This window comes from Diceros bicornis, chromosome 12, assembly GCF_020826845.1.
Source record: "Diceros bicornis minor isolate mBicDic1 chromosome 12, mDicBic1.mat.cur, whole genome shotgun sequence".
NCBI lineage: Eukaryota > Metazoa > Chordata > Mammalia > Perissodactyla > Rhinocerotidae > Diceros > Diceros bicornis.
Window position 1 is genome coordinate 24,038,530 of NC_080751.1, and position 17,736 is coordinate 24,056,265.

Here is a 17,736-nt window from a genome sequence, read left to right on the forward strand (position 1 = left end):
TGCTGCCCTGATTCTGGCGCAATCTCCAACGCATTTCCTTCAAGTGTTAAACTACACTTCCCGAGGTCAGAGGGTCTTCTCACGCCCTTCTCCCTGCGCTCTTCTCCGATTGCAAAGTAGTCCCCAAGGGCGAGCCGCTGTGATTGGAGGACGGCGACGAGCGGATGATTTGGACTCAGGAGAAAATGACCTGCCTGATGGCGCCCAGCAATTGGCGGGAGCGGAGGCATGTGTAAATCGAGGGAGGAGAGACAGATCCTTTAGCTACATCAATCACACGCGCCCAACTGAGACTTTATCCTCCCTCAAGGGTAAACGTGGGTGGTAAAGAGACCTTCCGCTGCGTAAAGCCGGCTCGACCCGGAAACAAAATCTTTTTAAAAACTATTTACACTCTGGAGGAGCGGGAGGAATTGACGTGTCAGGAAAACTGGACGGCTTCTCAGGTTGCTAAGCGACGAGGCAGAAGAGCGCGCGCACGCACTGTCCGCTGGGGAGTACCTGAGGGATCTGTGGCGCCGGCAGCTCCGAGACCTAGGAGACGGAGTGAACGCGCCGCGCCCTCTCGGGTCCTCCTTTCCTAACCAGGGGACCCTCCGCCTCTGGTAGTGTCCGGTGACGAGGTGAGGGGTTTGCGGGGACACCTCCTCTGAGGCGGCCGGGGACCGCGCGTCTTCCCTACTCTGGGGCAGATGAGCCCGGGACCGAGGGCAAGGTTTTCTTTCAACCTTGGGGTCCGGGAATGCTGTTGTGCGCCGTCCCGCTGGGCGAGTGTCCGCGAGCTCGCCGGTCCCTTCTCGGCGCAGAGTGTTGGGGCAACAGTGTTCTGGAGGGCGTAGTGCCTTGAAGTTCGCGCCCCCTCACCGCTGTAAGATGCAGCTCTTTTAAAGTTAAATAAAAGATATTGAGCCCCTGCCTTGTGGGAGGTGAGCCCCTCCCTTCCTGGAGCTCACAGTCTACGGATCTAACTTTCTTTAAGTCCTCCGTGAATGTTGACACTTTTGGGTAATATCTTTGGGAAATTGGATGCTCTTTAAACCGTCTTGACCTTTAAATTATGCCAAACCTGCATTTCTAAGGCAAGCGTGGCAGCTGAATGGGAGACACTGGTTGGTTCAGGCAGAGTCTCAGCTGGTAAAACAACAGGTTTTCATTTAAAATTAATGTTGCCCGAGAGAATTGTTGTGCTCTCTGGAACTTTGCTTCATGTAGATGTTGAAAGGAAGATGTGATGCTCTGGAGTAGCATATATGGAATGAAAATGAAGGATATATCTATATTAAATAACGTTGGAATCACTTCTGGTTTTTCTCTATCACTGGTAAATGAGTGCCAAGTGGTATCTTTCAGTTTTGAGGGTTTGCTGTTGTGGGAAAGAAATATAATACCTTATTTTCCAACTTGATCAGTCAATAGCATTTATCATAGCTGAATGACTCCTCCTTGAATCACTTTATTCACTTGGTTCTCAGACAACATACTTTCCTGGTATTCCTCTTATGTTACTGGTTGCCCCTTCTCAGTGTTCCTTGCAAGTTCTTTTTTTACCTCTGAACTCTTTTACCATTGTAGTGCCTGTATTCTTCTGTCTACACTTAATCCCTAAGTGATCTAATTCATGAGTTGCATGATTTCAAATGCCACTTCTATGTCACAAAACAACCAAATTTGTGTCTAGTCCTGAATTCCAGACTTCTCTAACTACTTTCTTGTTATTTCCACTTGATTTTCTAATATGCATCGTTTCCACTATTTTACAGTGTTTTTTACTGAGCAATAGAAAATAGAAGTGAAACACCACACTCTTTGATATGGATAACATGACATGGAATTTCCCTAGTTCTAAGATGTTGGTTGTGGATGGGATTATGAAATTTCAAATGGTAGAGTAGTAAAGAGCTGGGACTGGTTTGATTTTTTTTTAAGTCTCTAGAACTTGGTTGACCAAGACTGTAGCCACTAGTTACATGTGACTATTTAAATTAAAATTAATTAAAATTAAATAAAATTAAAAATCCAATTCCTCAGTCACATTAGCTACATTTCAAGTGCTCAATAACCACTTGTGACAGAATATGGAATATTTTCATCGTCACAGAAAGCTCTGTTGCACAGCTGCTGGAACTTAGTGGAATCAAGGCATCAACCAGAGCAGGAGCAGCTGTAACTGCAACATATCTTTGTGGGGTCATTTCTTTTGCCCCTGTATTTCCTATGGTTTGCAGAGCTGTCTCTGATAGTGACTGCATGGGAAAGGTCCTGTCAGAGTCAAGAAAGAAACCTAATTCTTGTCTTAACCATTGTCTTTTTATTCTGGAAGACTGCACATTAACAGTCTTGGTGTGTCTATTTAAAAGAATGTTTGCAAACGTTACATTGTCCTGGATTTTGAACCAGACTTAGCATCAGCAGGCCCACGTCCTTGGGAGAGGGTGAGAAAGCATGTCATTGCCTGGGTGACACCAAACAACATCTGTCTGCTGCTGCCAACTCTTCTGTGTCCCTGCCACATTCTAAGTAGATGAAACAGCATGTGCCTTATATAAGAGGCTTGAAATAGAGTGGCAGGTTCAGACCCTACCAATAATTGGGGTTAGGAGAGAGAGGATGTCTGTATATTTTAATGAGTGCTACAGGTCTATATTCATATGTGCTTTTTATGAATTTTCATAATATATGTTTTATTTGGATATATTTGCTTTCTATGACCTTATCTCTATTATGAGTTTGTCCTATTAAATGTCTAGCTGGTTTTATAATTTGTAATATTTTCAATTTGGATTAAACAAACATGCTTTTTGTAAATCAAATTTCACAATAATTGTTTTTTCTAAGGAATGAGGAAGAAGAGAAATGTCACTAAAGAGGGGCTAAGGAGACTTTAAATGTATTGGTGGGTGGAGAAAATATTGGGTATTCATTTCATTATTTGTTCAACTGTACTCACCACCCAACTTAACAAAGAATATTAACAATCCCTTCCCAGAGATAATGTGTTGACATACGCACACATATATACTCATTCTTGTGTGTATAGATATATTTTGTGATTATGAAAACAAAGTCATATGAGTTATTAAATAATAATAATAAATCAGTGCTTTCTCCTATCCCCTGCTAATTAGAGATTATGAAAACTTGTTACATGTCACTGCTTATGGCTTTACATGTGAAAAATACTGCTATATAAGCACAAACTTATCTACATTTTCTCATAAGTGTGTCCAAAGACAGATATAATTATGCCCATTGTTTAAAAAAATTAACACACATGAAAAGACTCTGAAATGGATCAATTTGTGGTTCATAAGAAGTGGGAACAGCTAGACCTTGGACAGTAAGTAGAAGTATGGGCTGGAGCAGGGACAGGGGAGTAGGGAAAAAAGAAAGCAATTGCGTGTGAAGAACCAACATAGTGAAGTGAAAATTAAAAGAGAGGGAAAAAATTCTCACCAAACATATTTATTTACGTTAGATATCTCATACTTCAGCCAACCTACCTGCTGTTGCTCAAACATGTCCTTCAGTTTTCTGCCTCCATATTTTATGTGTGCTTTTTCCTCAACTGTAATCTCATCCTCTGTTTCTGCCTGTTAAGATCCATTCCGCCAGGCTCTCTCCAAATGCTTTAACCTTTATGAAGCCTTTCTTTTTTTCTTTTTTTAAACTCTTTAGTACAGAATTTCCAGCATACTCAAAATGAAGAGTTAGTAGTATAATTTTCTTAGTCTATCATCCAGCTTCAACAATTATTAACATTTTGCCAATCTTTTTAAATTTACCTCCCCTCTACCCCCCTCCCCCAACATTTTCAAACATCCTGAAAAGCTGTACAGTAGTAGCTTTATACTTTATACTATTACTTTATAGTAATCTGAGTTCCATTAGGAGACAGACTATACTGGTTATTTGGAAATTTAGTATGATGAATTGTTAACTAGAACAAGGGGAGGGTGGTGGTGGTTAACTACTAAAGGAGATAAAAGAACTGTAAGGGTCCCAGAAGTAGCAGGTGCAAAAGAGTAGCTACTACTTCTAGGATGGGGAAGAAGAACTGAGAGAGGGCTCTTCTTCCCAAAGCTTGGATTCAGACCTCTTCAGAAAAAGGAGACATCTACTAAGGCTAGATGGTCTCTAGAAGTGCCCACTGTCCGGGGGGAGACTGGAACTTGAGGCCACAGCTGGAACTTTTCTCCTCAGCAAGGCTCTTGGGCTCCCACACTGAATAATAATAATGATAGAGGCCCAGAATCTAGAAGGAAAGTGTCTCTCTGCTGCTACCACCTTACAGAGTCACTCCATTGCCTTCTCTTAAACTGGCAAACGAGAAGTGTTTACAGAGTCTAGTTCTGGTGTCACAAAGTAGGGCAAAGAAAGGTAAATTTGGTGCTGAGAGATAATTAATTGATAACTGGCACACCCATATACTTACTAATTTCTTTAATTATTAAGCATTTTGCTATATTTACTTACCATGTATCTATATGTCTGTCCATTTACACGAAGTCTTTTTTGATTCCTCAGCCTGATAATCACTCTTAGTTTTAAAATTTGAAATTAAAAATTATGTGCAAAATTAGTCTATAGTGGGGAAAAGATCACTAACAGTGCTTCTCTCTAGAGATAGGATTTGGGGTGGGGGTTGACTGGGAATGGGCATGAGGGAACTTTTTGTGTGACAGAAATATTCTACATCTTAATAGGGATTTGGGTTACAGAGGTATAAACATTTGTAAAAATCTGCAAATGATACACTTAAGATTTGTACATTTCATATTTGTAAACTTTATCTAAAAAAACTCAAAATTATTAAACTCTAGTTAAAGATAGGTAGGCTGAAGTATTTAGGGATGAAACATACTTATGCCTGCAACTTTCTTTGAAATGCGTTAAAAATACAAGATGGATTGATGGATATATACAGCGATGAGTAGTTATGTCCATAAAAAATTAAAATATAGATACAGCAAATATAGTAATGTGAGGAAATACTGTATAGTAAAATGTTAATTGTAGAATTTAGGTGCTGTTCACTGTACAGTGCTTTCAACTTTTCTGTATCAGTTATTAGACTGATAATTTCCTTGAGTTCAGAGACTATGTCATACATCTATTTATGTCTCATAGAACACAACATGATGTCTCTCTCACAATAGGTACTAGCGAAATGTGTTTAAAATTGCCGTTGCAGAAGTTGAAAGACTGATCTTAATCTTGGCTGAATGAACCTAATCAAGCTTTTCTATCTAAGCAGAAATTTTGTAAATGCAAATTATATTGGGAAATGATTGGAAGAAGTTGTGAAATACCGAGCATATCAGAAATTTCACAAATGTAATTTGACATTTTAATAAAAATTATCAATTTTTGGTAAATAGCTTTTTATAACTTATTTACCAAATCACTTAGCTAAATTATCGGGCTTAACCTTTAAGCAGAATTAAGAACAGTTTAGATTATAAAATATATACTTAGCAAAATTATCTTTTGTTCTGATATGATGTGTTTATTATCTAGTATGCTTGGTTTGCCTGGAGAATATAGTTGGCTCCATCTAAAGGGAACTACTGAGAACTGTAGATGGATGCCCAGAAAATGGGCATATATTACTCTTAGCGGTTTCATAACCTTGCTGCAAGCCTTAGAATTTATGTTGCAAAATGCTCATTATAAAGACAGGAAGTTGCAAACTGTCCCCAAAAGATAGGATTGACTGGGTAAGTAAGGATGGCCCCTCATAGCATTGCTTCTAAATCTAAGTCTCCTGTTCCTTTTTTATTGAACATTTCAGTGCCTTAGTTCCTAAATCTGGGTTTGTAATACCCTCCCATATTTGGCTAAGTTTAATTTTAAAGAATTGTGGCACATAAGGAATTTAGTTATTTATATGCTCAATTTAATATATAGACCCTGGAAATGAATCAAGTTTTCATGACTTACAGCTGGTATTTGTCGTGTGATGTCTTCTTTGATCTGTCTAGTTCATATAAAAAGGACTCAAAATTAATGGAGGTGTTATTTTTCTAGGCCCTTATAAATTTAATCATATTGTTTTACATTTTACAGAAAGCATATATATATGTGTGTGGAGATATACATATATATATATATAGTGACTACTACTATATATGGTGATTGTGTAGTGAGTATATATAATATTACATATATATAATTTAATCCTGAGGTAGAGTGAGTGTTATCTTCATTTTACAGTTTAGGAAACTCAGTTTCAAAAGTCATGACTTGTCCGAGGTCTTCTAGCCATGTCTAGTTTACTAAGATCTTTTTGCTCATATATTTTTAAAAATATATCCTGTCATACATTTTACAATTAACATCTAATGTATCATGTTTATGCAGTTGTAATTTCCAATGTATTATAAATATTGAATTTTTAAACGTAACTGTTACATGATTCTTCAAAAAATATGCAATGGAATCTAGATGTTCTCCTACCATCATCCATTAAAAAAATAGGTAAATGTCTCTTCTTTGACTGTCAAAAGTTGAGGTGTCTATATATCTTTAATTTCAAACTTCCAGTACACTTCCCTGACATAATTTTATCTTACTTTAATATATTTTAATGCTAAAAAGTCTTTTTATGATCACACTATCATCATGCTTGTCACAAAAGTATGAATATAAATTGAAACTAATTTTTTGTTTTTTTAATCTGTCACTTATGGCTGGCTAGAAGTGTAATAAATGTTTTATCATTACAATTCTTAGTAGTATACAATTTATCAAAACAAATATGTTATAAACTTAGATAACTATTTATTTATTTTTTTGTGTGTGAGGAAGATCAGCCCTGAGCTAACATCCATGGCAATCCTCCTCTTTTTGCTGAGGAAGACTGGCCCTGGGCTGACATCTGTGCCTATCTTCCTCCACTTTATATGGGATGCTGCCATAGCACGGCCTGACAAGCGGTGCCTCGATGCGCGCTCGGGATCCGAACCTGGGCCACCAGCAGCGAAGTGCGCGCGTTTAACTGCTATGCCACGGGGCTGGCCCCTAGATAAGTATTAAAAATTAAAATTGTAGAGGGCCAGCCCGGTGGCGCCGGGGTTAAGCTCACCTGCTCCCCTTAGGCCTCCCGGGGTTCGCAGGTTTGGATCCCAGGCACGCACCGATGCACCGCTCATCAAACCATGCTGTGGCGACATCCCATATAAAGTAGAGGAAGATGGGCATGGATGTTAGCCCAGGGCCAGTCTTCCTCAGCAAAAAGGGGGAGGATTGGCATTAGATGTTAGCTCAGGGCTAGTCTTCCTCACACACACACACAAAATTAAAATTGTAATGGAAGTGTTGCTCTTAATGGATGGGACTTTACCCCCTCTGATTAGTTTATATGTCTGTGAATGAGTATTACTTATGGTTAGAATGAGACTGGATTCAGTTTCAAATTTATTGCCTATTTTCCAGAGTTATAGATGTAAGTGCTTAGAGACCTTTTTCACATAAATGAGAAGATGGGAGTTCATTGAACTCCTTCCATGTCATTTGCAAAACAAAATCATATGGTGGCCTACTATCAGAAATTGTTTTTAAAGATTTATTAACTGGTAACTTATTTAGGCCATTCTTCAATTTGGCTGAAAGCAAAGAATTGAAAACCACCTAGCTTGCAAAAGGATTTATTACCCATTAGTCATTCAAAGCTTTACTAAAATTTGCCTAAAATTGTAGTTCCTCTTTCATTTAGTTATCTTAATTAATTCAATATGCTCCGAAAGTGTTAAGAAAAATTGAAATATTATTTCAGTATCCCCTTCCCAAAACAATATTTTTAATTAAATGCTTTCATCTTATATGCTTTAAATATGTTTTTGTCAAAATCTTGAGGTGGCTTATTTGCTCATTGAATTTTCAATTTTGGAAAAAAATATTGCTATATAATCTAATTGGTGAAACCAATCAGTCAAATAAGATTGACTTACTTAGGGCCGGCTCTGTGGCTTAGCGGTTAAATGCGCTCGCTTTGCTACTGGTGGCCTGGGTTCGGATCCCAGGTGCGCACCGACGGCCATGCTGAGGCTGCGTCCCACATACAGCAACTAGAAGGTTGTGCAGCTATGACATACAACTATCTACTGGGGCTTTCGCGGGGTGGGGCGGGGTGGGGGAGGGATTGACTTACTTGCAGAAAAAGTACGACTTCATTTTTAAATTAAATTAATACATTATTACTCATTTTGAGGAATATTATAAAAACCACTGAGAAATAAATTATGGAATGCCTTTGAAAGAGATTATTAAAACAATAAAGTTAAGATTAAAATGATGCAGAGATAATAAAATATCAATGTTTAAAATAACATTAAAATCATGATAAGGCTATTTCTCATTGCTTAATGTATAATAAAATGATAGAAAGTGGACCTAAAATGATAAGTGATTTATGAAGTGAGGGATATGATAAAATATGATATGGTGTTTCTTCAGTAAATGAGTATCAAACTCAAAGGTATTAAGCTGCTGAGAACTTATTAAGAATCATGTATACAAGTTAGAAATAAATATGTTAATTTTGTTAGAGTTCTTAATATCTCACTATCAAACTTTTCCTATGTATTTAATGAAGGAAGAAAGTGAATTGCTAAAAATGAGTTGATCTGGCAACTAGCATAAATAGAAAGTAGAAAATAAACATTTTCTAAGATCAAGATGGACTGTAATTGGAATAACTATTTCATTATGTAATTTACTAAAAAAAAAAATGTAGCTTGTATTAAATTCTTTACTGAAGATTGGGCATAGAGTGCCTGGATGGCTCTCATGGCATATAGCACACAGCTTGCTCCCTCTGGCTCTCTCCCTTTCCTGCCTGTCTCTCTGAGGAGCAAAAGAGATTGCTCTCCTTTTCTTATATAGAATAGGTGTGCATTGTTCTCAAAACCTAGTTTCTCAGAGTCTGTCCTTTCACTGTGATCACTTATCAAAAATTTCTCCCATGGTCCTACTAAATGAATTCTTCTAGTTGCTAAGAGAAAAAGGGTTTTCCTTGTTGTTATTATTGTTCTTAAAGTTTCATGATTTCTGTCCTTGATTTACAGTGTCTCTCGAAGGGAGAATTTTCATAACCAGAATTTTCACTGCAGTCCTGTAGCTGGATAGGAAATTCCCATATTCCAAAAGGGCCACAAACATGTATGCCCCCATCCTCCCCTCCTGTCCAAACACACGCAATCAAAGTCACCTGTCTGGTAGATCAGGGGCTTTGTTCTCTTTATACAGTAGTCAGTTCTACTTGTAAATTGGATAAAGGAACACATTAACACTGATTGGTTTATAAGTTGCCTTTCACAGGTAATAAAACACTTTGCAAGTGAGGATTTTTGGTCAGGTGGGCTTTTCAGCACATTTCCAATTATACTAATAATAAGATTGTCTTTTCTGCCTCCTTGGAGAACCATCTCTGGTAATAACTAATATCAAATAGCACAATATGTCATTGTAATTTCATTGTGAGTTTGAATCTCCAGGTGGTTTCTGAATTCGTTGTCAACATTTGTTTTGTTAAGGCAATGAACAATAGAGCATTAAACTGTTATGCTAGATTTGGAGATGTTTTTAACATATTTTTTCCCAGCTCAGCATTATTTAGGTAATGTTTAATTCAAATTACAGAAAATATTTGAAATAGCATTCTAACAACATCAAACAGAGCTATTAAAGGAGCATTGAGTTTCAAACCCCTCAAATTGAGTGTTGAGTCTTGATACTCTAGGTATTTGGGAGCTTTTAAGATTTTATACTTTTACAGTATGAAATTATTTAACCTCATTTTAATTTTAACTATAGTATATATAAAATAGGTTTACATCTAATTAAAAATAATTTATTTTAATGTTTTGTTTAATGAAATACAATTAAACTTTAAACCTCTTTTATATAGCAGTTTTGTTAAAATCTGATTCCCTTTCCTTGAAACTAGCAAAGTAATATTTAGAGAGTAATCTAAAGATGGCTTTGCTGTTGGTTTAAGTATCTACATATTTAGAAATACGTGCTTTATGTAGCATCGTGTAATTAATAAAGAGCCATGTTAGATAATAGTGTGATTAAAAACAGGATAATTTAAAAAGCAAGATTAAGACTTGTGAAGTAAATCAGAGACCAAGTTATTATAAATATTTTTTTTTGTGAGGAAGATCAGCCCTGAGCTAACATCCATGCCAATCCTCCTCTTTTGGCTGAGGAAGACTGGCCCTGAGCTAACATCCATGCCGATCTTCCTCCACTTTATGTGGGATGCCGCCACAGCATGGCCTGACAAGTGGTGTGTTGGTGCGCGCCCAGGATCCGAACCCCGGATGCCAGCAGCGGAGCGCACACACTTAACCGCTACGCCACGGGGTCGGCCCCCAATATTTTTTTTTACTGTAGTAAAATACATATAACATAAAATTTACTATCCTAACCATTTTTTTTTGGTGTGTGAGGAAGATCGGCCCTGAGCTAACATCTACCAATCCTCCTCTTTTTTTGCTGAGGAAGACGGACCCTGGGCTAACATCCATGCCTATCTTCCTCTACTTTATATGGGACACCGCCACAGCATGGCTTGACAAGCGGTGCGTCGGTGCACCCCCAGGATCCAAACCGGCGAACCCTGGTCCGCCACAGCGCAGCATGCGCGCTTAACCGCTTGTGCCACTGGGCCAGCCCCCTCATCCTAACCATTTTTAAGTGTACAGTTCAGTGGTATAAAATATCTTCATATTATGCAACCATCACTGTCATCCATGCCAGGAACATTTTTCATCTTGTCAAACTAAAGTTCTATACCTATTAAACAATAACTCCCCATTCTCCCCTACCTCCAGCCCCTGGCAACCACCCTACAATTTCTGCCTTTATGATTTTTACTACTCTAAGTACTTCATATAAATGGAATTATACAATATTTGTCCTTTTGTGACTGGTTTATTTCACTTAGCATAATGTCCTCACGGTTCATCCATTTGTAGAATATTGCAGAATTTCCTTCTTTTTTTTTTCTGTTGTTGAGGAAGATTTGCCCTGTGCTTACATCTGTCTCCAATCTTCTGCTTTTTGTTTGAGGAAGATTAGCCCTGAGCTAACATCTGTTGCCAATCTTCCTCTATTTTGTATGTGTGTTGCTGCCACAACATGGCTGCTGTTGAGTGGTGTATGTCCGTGCCGCTGAAGCAGAGCATGCCAAACTTAACCACTAGGCCACGGGACCAGCCCCTCCTTTTTTAAGGTTTAATAATATTCCATTGTATGTATGTGCCACATTTTGCTTATCCATTCATCAGTTGGTGGACACTTGGGTTGTTTCCATGTTTTAGCTATTAATAGTAAATGCTGCTGCTATGAACATGAGTGTAAAAATATCTCTTCGATACTCTGCTTTCATTTCTTTTAGGTATATAGCCAGAAGTGGAATTGCTGGATCATATGGTAATTCTATTTTTAATTTTTTGAGGAACTGCCATACTGCTTTCCATTAGCAGCTCCACTATTTTACATTCCTGCCAACATTGCACCAGGGTTCCAATTTCTCCACATCCTCACCAGCACTTATTTTCTGTTTTTTTTGGGGGTAGTAGCTGTCCTAATGAGTATGAGGTGATATCTCATTGTAGTTTTTTTTTAAATTTTTTTTTAATTATTTATTTATTTATTTATTTTCCCCCCAAAGCCCCAGTAGATAGTTGTATGTTGTAGCTGCACATCCTTCTAGTTGCTGCATGTGGTACGCGGCCTCAGCATGGCCAGAGAAGCGGTGCATCGGTGCACGCCCGGGATCCGAACCCGGGCCGCCAGCAGCGGAGCGCGCGCACTTAACCGCTAAGCCACGGGGCCAGCCCCTCTCATTGTAGTTTTAATTTGCATTTTCCTAATAATTAGTGATTTGAGCATCTTTTCATGTGCTTATTGGCTATTTATCTTCTTTAGACAAATGTCTACTGAAGTCCTTTGCCCATTTTTGGATTGGGTTGTTTGTTTTTTTGTTGTTGAGTTTTAGAAGTTCTCTAAATATTCTGGATATTAATCCTTTATCAAACATATGATTTACAAATATTTTCTTCCATTGTGTGGGTTGTTTTTTTACTTTATGGATAGTGTCTTTTTTTTAGAAGTAGTATTTTTAATAACTTTTTCCGATAGTTGTGGATATTCATCTTTGATACTAAATTAAAACTTTACAAGTGGTAGTTTTTCAAAAGTTATTTGCAAAATGGAACTTGAAATAATACCATTGAATATTTCCTATTCTTACATTAAAATCCATAGGCCTATCTTGCACATTGAATGGATCTTGTACAAATGCATGATTTTTTAAGTCATGCATTGTTTCATTAAGGATCATATCTTTTGATGTACAAGATTTTAAAATTTTCACCAAGTCCAATTTGTCTATTTTTTATTTTGTTATCTGTACCTTTGGTGTCATATCCAAGAAATCATTGCCAAATCCAATGTCGTGGAGCTTTTGTCCAATTTTCTTAAAGAGTTTTATTGTTTTAGGTCTTGCATTTAGGTCCTTGATCTATTTTGAGGTAATTTTTATATATGATGTTACGTAAGGATCCAAATTCATTCTTTTGCATGTGGTTATCCAGTTTTCCCAGCACCATTTGTTGAAAAGACTATTCTTTTCTCATTGAATGGTCTTGGCACCATTACCAAAAATCATTTGACCATATTTGTGAGGGTTTATTTCTGGGCTCTCTATTCTATTCCATTGATCTATGTACTTGTCTTTATGCTAATACCACACTGTTTAAATTACTGTAGCTTTGTAGTAAGTTTTGAAATCAGGAAGTGTGAGTCCTCTAGTTTTTTCTTTTTCTTTTCTAAATTGTTTTGGCTATTTGGGTCCTTAGAGATTCTATATAAATTTTAGGATGAGTTTTTCTACTTCTGGAAAATATGTCATTGGGATTTTGATAGGGATTGAATTGAATCTGTAGATTGCTTTGAGTAGTATCGACATTTTAACTGTATTAAGTCTTCCAATCTATGAACATGGGATGTGTTTCCATTTTTTAATGTTGTCTTTAATTTCAGCAGCGTTTTGCAGTTTTCATTGAACAAGTCTTTAACCTCCCTGGTTAAGTTAAAATTCCTAAGTATTTTGTTCTTTTTGATGCTACTGTAAATGGAATTGACTTTGTAATTTCCTTTTCAGATTGTTCATTGTTGGTGTCTAGAAATGCAACTGATTTTTGTCTGTTGATTTTGTATCCTGCTACTTTGCTGAATTCATTTATTAGTTCTGACAGCTTTTTTTGTGGGGTGTTATAGGGTTTTCTGTATATGAGATCATATCATCTGCAAATAGGTCATTTTATTTCTTCCTTTCCAATTTGGATGCCTTTTATTTCTTTGTCTTGCCTAATTGCTCTGGCTAGAACTTCCAGTACTATGTTGAAGAGAAATGGTGAAAGTGGGCGTGCTTACCTTGCTCCCAATCGTATAGGAAAAGGTTTCAATTGTTCACCATTGAGAATGATATTTGCTGTGGGTTTTTCATATATGGCTTTTATTATGCTGAGGTAGTTTTCTTCTATTTCTGCGTTGTTGAGTGTTTATATGATGAAAGAGTATTGAATTTTGTCAGATGCTTTTTCTGCATCAATTGAAATGATCATGTGCTTTTTGTCTTCACTTTGGTGATATGCATATTACATTGATCAGTTTCCATATGTTGAACCATCCTTACATTCCAGGAATAGATCCCACTTCATCATGTTGTATAATCCTTTTAATATGCTGCTGAATTCTGTTTGCTAATATTTTGTTGAGGATTTTTGCATCAATGTTCATAAGGGATATTGGTCTGTAGTTTTCTTTTCTTATAATGTCTTTGTCTGGCTTTTTCTTGTAGTGTCTATGCTGGCCTCGTAGAATGAATAGGAAGTCTTCCCTTCTCTTCAATTTTTTTTTTTTGAAAAGTTAGAGAAGAATTGGCCTTTAAATATTTGGTAGAATTCACTTGTGAAGCTGTCAGGTCCAGGACTTTTCTTTTTGGGGAGACTTTTATTACTGATTCAATCTTACTAGTTACAGCTCTATTCAGATTTTCTGTTTCTTCATGAGTTAGCCTTGGTAGGTTTTGTATTTCTAGGAATTTGTCCATGTCATCTAGGTTATCCAATTTTTTAGCTTACATTTGTTCATAGCACTCTCTTACAATACTTTTAATTGGTAGTAATGTCCTCACTTTCACTTCTGATTTTAGTATTTTGAGTCTTCTCTCCTTTTTTGTTAGTCTATCTAGCTAAAGTTTTGTTTTAAAAGAACTTTTCAAACTTTGTTTTCAAAGAACTGCCTTTTTGTGTCATTGATTTTCTCTATTGTTTTTCTATTCTCTATTCATTTATCTCTGCTCCAATCTTTATTTCCTTCTTTCTGCTAGCTTTGGGTTTAGTTTGTTCTTTTCTAGTTCCTTAAGATGTAAAAGTAGGTTGTTGATTTGATATCTTTCTTGTTTTTTTAATGTAAGCATTTGTAGCTGTAAATTTCCCTCTTGGCACTGCTTTTGCTGTGTCCCATAAGTTTTGGTATGTTGTGTTTTTGTTTTCATTCATCTCTAAGTATTTTCTAAGTTTCTCTTGTGATTTCTTCTTTGAAATATTGGTTGTTTAAAAGTATATTGTTTAATTTTCACAATTTTGTGAATTTTCCAGTTTTACTTTTGTTATTGATTTCTAACTTTATTTTGTTGTGGCCAGAGCATATACTTTGTATGATACCTATTTTTCAAAATCTATTGAGACTTCATTTTTGGCATAACATATGGTGTATTCTGGAAAATGTCCCATGTGCACTTGAGAAGAATGTGTATGCCATTGTTGTTGGGTAGACTGTTCTGTATATGTCTGTTAGATCTAGTTGGTTTGTGTTAAGTTGTCTATTTCCTTAGTTATCCTATGTCTAGTGATTCTATCCATTATTGTGAGTGCAATATTGAAGTCTCCAACCATATTAAAGAACTGTCTATCTTTCCCTTCAATTCTGTCAGCTTTTGCTTCATATATTTTGATGGTTGTTGTTAAATGCATAAATGTTTATAATTGTTATATCTTCTTGCTATATTGAAGCTTTTATTAATGTATAATGTTCTTCTTTGTTTCTTATAACATTTTTTGATTTAAGGTCTGTTTTGTCTGATATTAGTATAGTCACCTCTGCTTTCTTTTGGTTACTGTTTGCATAGAATATCTTTTTCTGTCCTTTCACTTTCAACCTGTTTTTGTCTTTGGATCTCAAGTGGGCTTCTTGAAGGCAGTGTATTGTTGAGTCATGTGTTTTTATCCATTCTGTCAATCTCTGTCTTTTGATTGCAAAGTTTAGTACATTTACATTTAAAGTAATTACTGATAAGGAGGGACTTATTTCTGTCATTGGGCTCTTTGTTTTCTATATGTACTATAGTTTTTTTTGTCCCTCACTTCCTGCGTTACTATCTTCTTTTGTGTTTAGTTGTTTTTTTTTGTAGTGAAATGTTTAAATTCCTTTCTCATTTCCTTTTGTGTATATTCTATAGTTAATTTCCTTGTGGTTACCATGGGGAATACATTTAACATCCTAAAGTTATAACACTCTAACTTGAATTTATACCAGCTTAACTTCAATAATATACAAAAACTCTGTTCCTTTACAGCTCTATCCCCACCCCTTTCGGTTGTTGATGTCACAGAATTACATCTTTATACATAGTGTGCCCCAAAACATAAACTAATAATTCTCTTAAGTGTTTTAGTCTCCTAAATTATGTAGAAAACAAGATTTGGAGTTATAATCCTAAGTTATGGTAATACTAGCTTTTACACTAATTTTTTTGTTTAAGTTATTAGTCTCTTAAATCACGTAGAAGACAAACAAAAAGTACAGTTACAGACCATTGTTACAACAATACTAGCTTTTATAATTGCCTGTGTATTTACCTTTATTGACATCTTTATTTCTCCATATAGCTTTAAGTTACTGTCTGGTGTCCTTTCATTTCACCTTGCAGGACTCTCTTGAACATTTCTTTCAGGGCAAGCCTAGTGGTCATGAATACCCTCAACTTTGTTTGTCTGGGAAAGTCTTAATTTCTCCTTTACTTTTGAAGTTTTGCCAGATATAGGATTCTTGGTTGACAGCTTTTTTCTTTAGCACTTTGAATATATCTGCCCACTGTCTTCTGGCCTCCAAAGTTTCTGTTGAGAAATCAGCAGGTAATCTTATTGGATCCCTTGTATGTGATGACTCACTCTCTTGCTGGTTTTAAGATTCTCTGTCTTTTCAAAGTTTGATTATAATGTATCTCAGTGTGGGTTTTATAAGTTAATTTTACTTGGAGTTTGTTGAGCTTCTTGGATGTTTGTTTCATTTGTTTCATCTTTCTTCAAATTTGGAAAGTTTTAAGCCATTATTTCTTCAAACATTCTCTCTGCCTTTTCCTCCCTATCTTCTGCTTCTGGGACTCTCATGATGCATACGTTGGTCCACTTAATAGTGTCGCACAGGTCCCTTAGGCTCTGTTCATTTTTTTTCAATCTTTTTTCTTTCTTTTCCTGAGCCTCAATGATTTCTGTTGTCCTGTCTTCAGGTTCACTGATTCTTCTGCTTGCTCAAGTCTGCCTTCAAATTCATCTAGTGAATTTTTCATTGCAGTTATTGTACTTTTCAGCTCCATAATTTCTTTTTGGTTTATTTTAGGTTTTCTATCTCTTTATTGATATTTTCATTTTGTTCACACTTTGTTTTCTTGACTCTCTGTACATCTTTCTTTGGTTCTTTGAGTGTGTTTAAGACAGTTGCTTTAAAGTCTTTTTCTAGTATATCAGCCATTAGGTATTTCAGGGACAGTTTCTCTTGATTAATTTCTTTCCTTTGAAGGTGCCATACTTTCCTGTTTCTTTGCATTCCTTGTGATTTTTCACTGAACACCGGACATTTGAATCTAATAATATGGTAACTCTGGAAATCAAATTCTCTGCATTCCCCAGGGTTTGCTATTTTTGTTATTTTGTTTGTTTGTTTGTTTTGATTGTTGTAGGCTGTCTGTGTGCTGAGGATCAGACTAAGGTGTAAACTTAATGTCTACTCAGGTCTTTTCTTATCTTTTCTCTGGGCACGTGTGGTCACCTTCTAATTTTTGTCGTATATGCAGTGGTTTTTGAATGTTTTAATCTTTCGTGTTTGGATTCCCAAAGAGGAAAAAGCAAAAAGTGAAGAGGGAGAAGAACAGGCTCTGGCCCTTTAAATCCCTGGGAAGTCACTTTAGCTAGAGGGGGAGGGGCTTGCAGCAATGAGGGAAGATGCAACAACAATAGCTGTCTCTTTGTTTGCACCTCTGTGATCAGAAGCAGTAATCAGCAATCACACAGATTTCCAATATTTGGAGGACAGAGTTCTTTTATCCTCCCTAGCTCCTGCAAGCTGTGTGCAAGCTGCTCCAGGAACACATGCACATCTGCCTGCCACATGGCTGGGGATGGGGGATGGATAGCTGGTATTGTGTTAAGAGTTGAATTTGACTGAAATTAACTGAAATTTTCCTGTTCAAGTCTTCCCTTGGAAGTAGCAAGCCTTCAGCTGACTCCAGAGTTCGAAAATATTTACATCAGACAGATTCTGCCAGTGTAATTGTTGTCTAGGTAGGGAGACAGATTCCTGGTGTTGCCTACTCCACTATCTTCCCAGAATCCTCTCTGCATAAATATTTTTAAATTGAAGGATTGTACAGGGCTAAATAGT

At 36.6% G+C, this 17,736-nt stretch overlaps 1 protein-coding gene across 9 annotated transcripts in view; it reads left to right on the forward strand.

Moving 5' to 3' along the window:
* Positions 1 to 309: 309 nt before the first annotated feature.
* Positions 310 to 17,736, forward strand: part of WDPCP (WD repeat containing planar cell polarity effector) — a 381,979-nt gene continuing 364,552 nt past the window's right edge. For 5 of the 9 annotated variants that reach the window (XM_058551111.1, XM_058551110.1, XM_058551114.1 and 2 more), the window contains exon 1: positions 311 to 623. The gene's annotated coding sequence lies outside the window, so the exon portion shown is untranslated. Of the gene's footprint in view, positions 624 to 17,736 lie in introns of all 9 variants that reach the window. The other 4 variants (XM_058551107.1, XM_058551115.1, XM_058551116.1 and 1 more) reach the window with 1 other exon arrangement.